Genomic DNA, 2,500 nt, shown 5'->3' with positions numbered 1-2,500 from the left:
TAACATGTCATGTGATTGGTTGTCACCTGGGTGATGTCAGAGGTGAGGTCATGTGTAACATGTCATGTGATTGGTTGTCGTCAGAAATGCCCATGAGTCTGAGTCCAGTCTCGAGTGTCTTAAAAAAGGGGTTGATTTCCTAATTGATTGATCATTTATTTATAAGATGTAGACTATGAGGGTCGTTTCAGACGGGGAGCGGCTGACACGCTTATGTAATTAATTTTCAATGAGAGACGGGCCATTATTTGGGACGTGCAGAGAAGTTGAGGGCGGTGAGGCCTTCGTACTCGTGCTTGTTGTGCACACGCGGGCGGCAAGAGCTGGATTGTGGTCAGCTTTTTTTTTTTTTTTTCGCTACTCGCAGGAGGACAAAACAACAATGATTACTGTGTGATCCCCACTGATCCGAGCGAGACATCCAACTGCTCGCCGCCTGTAACAACCCTAAGGCTGAAATACAGTTCTGATGGTCCACAAACCCAACCCGACATGACAAATGCACAGAATGATTGTTTATCAAAATAGTAGGATACGTTCATTTAGGCTCCTTTGCATCTTATAGCGCAGCTCAGCTGAGGAAGGCACAGGCTCCACGGTTTAAATTAGACGTTTTTTATATTTAAACTGTATGATGAAAGGCCGCAAACAGCAGCTGTCGTGCTCCTCTAGCCAGGTTTGCAGTGCAGGAAGACTGCAGGCTGCGCGCAACATTCCGTTACGCAAGAGAAGGAAAGGACAACATGTTGGGCGTGTCATTCTTTAATGCATCAAATAAAACATAAAATGAAGATTGTTCACCAGTCTTTGAACTCGAGTCTGAGTCGAGTCTCGAGTTGCATGTATTTGACTCCAGTCTTTGACTCGAGTCACCATACATGGTTGTGGTTGCAGTCATAGATATAGAAACCTAGATACCTCATTGGCCTCTGCAGTTCATTGTAGTGACTGGTATCTTAATACAAGGCTCTTCCGCAGGGCTGTTTGACTACTGGCCAATCACATCGCGTTGACTACTGGCCAATCACAGCGCGTCTAACTGACTAGTTGCTGCGCGGCTACCTCTTAAGAAAAGACCCGCCCCACCTGCCTCTGATTGGCCTACCGAACGCCCCCTTCTGTGACGCACACGGAAGTTTCCAGCTTGCCCTGCTGAAGCGGAAGGAAGTGGAAGGCTAGCCCTGCGGAACAAGGAAGCGCCGGAGATACGAACGCTTCAGAGCCGAAGGAGCCGTCTACCTTTATATGTTTATGGTTGCAGTCACCTGGGTGATGTCAGAGGTGAGGTCATGTGTAACATGTCATGTGATTGGCTGTCGTTGCAGTCACCTGGGTGATTTCATAGGTGAGGTCATGTGTAACATGTCATGTGATTGGTTGTCAATTACAGTCACCTGGGTGATGTCAGAGGTGAGGTCATGTGTAACATGTCATGTGATTGGTTGTCATTGCAGTCACCTGGGTGATGTCAGAGGTGAGGTCATGTGTAACATGTCATGTGATTGGTTGTCATTGCAGTCACCTGGGTGATGTCAGAGGTGAGGTCATGTGTAACATGTCATGTGATTGGTTGTCATTGCAGTCACCTGGGTGATGTCAGAGGTGAGGTCATGTGTAACATGTCATGTGATTGGTTGTCATTGCAGTCACCTGGGTGATGTCAGAGGTGAGGTCATGTGTAACATGTCATGTGATTGGTTGTCATTGCAGTCACCTGGGTGATGTCAGAGGTGAGGTCATGTGTAACATGTCATGTGATTGGTTGTCATTGCAGTCACCTGGGTGATGTCAGAGGTGAGGTCATGTGTAACATGTCATGTGATTGGTTGTCATTGCAGTCACCTGGGTGATGTCAGAGGTGAGGTCATGTGTAACATGGGCATATCAGCGTTCATCTCTCAGGATGACATCATCGTTGGCTCACCTGGAAGCTACGAATGGCAAGGTAACGTTTTATAATCATTATTATAATTATTATAATTCATATATATTTACATTTAGTTTCTCTAAATGTTTGACCCCCTTTTTCTCCCCAATGTAGTCGTTCTGCCAGTTCATTCCTCTCCTCACCCAGTTACCTAACCCTAACCCAGTTCATTCCTCTCCTCACCCAGTTACCTAACCCTAACCCAGTTAATCCTCTCCTCACCCAGTTACCTAACCCTAACCCAGTTAATCCTCTCCTCACCCAGTTACCTAACCCTAACCCAGTTAATCCTCTCCTCACCCAGTTACCTAACCCTAACCCAGTTAATCCTCTCTGTTGTATCCTGACTCACCTCCCAGTGAGGAGCCCCGACTGGGAGGACATAGAGCCTTAGTCCTACTCCTCCTCCCGTCCAACACTCCTCGCTGACAGGCTCCGCCCCTCCAGCCCATAGGAGTACATACAGTGATAATTAACCCCCTCCTGAACACGGGACAGATGTGTTTGTATCGACGCTCCACAAAGCCTGATTCTTTGGGGGGGCTCCTCACTGGTAGTGAGTCAGTAGGATAC

The 2,500-nt window shown here is 47.4% G+C and overlaps 1 pseudogene across 1 annotated transcript in view; it reads left to right on the top strand.

The window, feature by feature from the left end:
- LOC308098659 (integrin alpha-3-like) overlaps positions 1-2,500 on the top strand; it is a 45,562-nt pseudogene that overhangs the window by 13,948 nt on the left and 29,114 nt on the right. The window contains exon 5 of the transcript XR_013935138.1: positions 1,839-1,945. The product of XR_013935138.1 is annotated as an integrin alpha-3-like (transcript). The remainder of the gene's footprint in view (positions 1-1,838; positions 1,946-2,500) is intronic.

This window comes from Gymnoscopelus braueri (genome assembly GCF_963280865.1).
Source record: "Gymnoscopelus braueri genome assembly, chromosome: 13".
In the NCBI taxonomy this organism is placed as follows: domain Eukaryota; kingdom Metazoa; phylum Chordata; class Actinopteri; order Myctophiformes; family Myctophidae; genus Gymnoscopelus; species Gymnoscopelus braueri.
The sequence above is the reverse complement of the archived record's forward strand: the minus strand, read 5'-3'. Positions and strand labels throughout refer to the sequence as shown.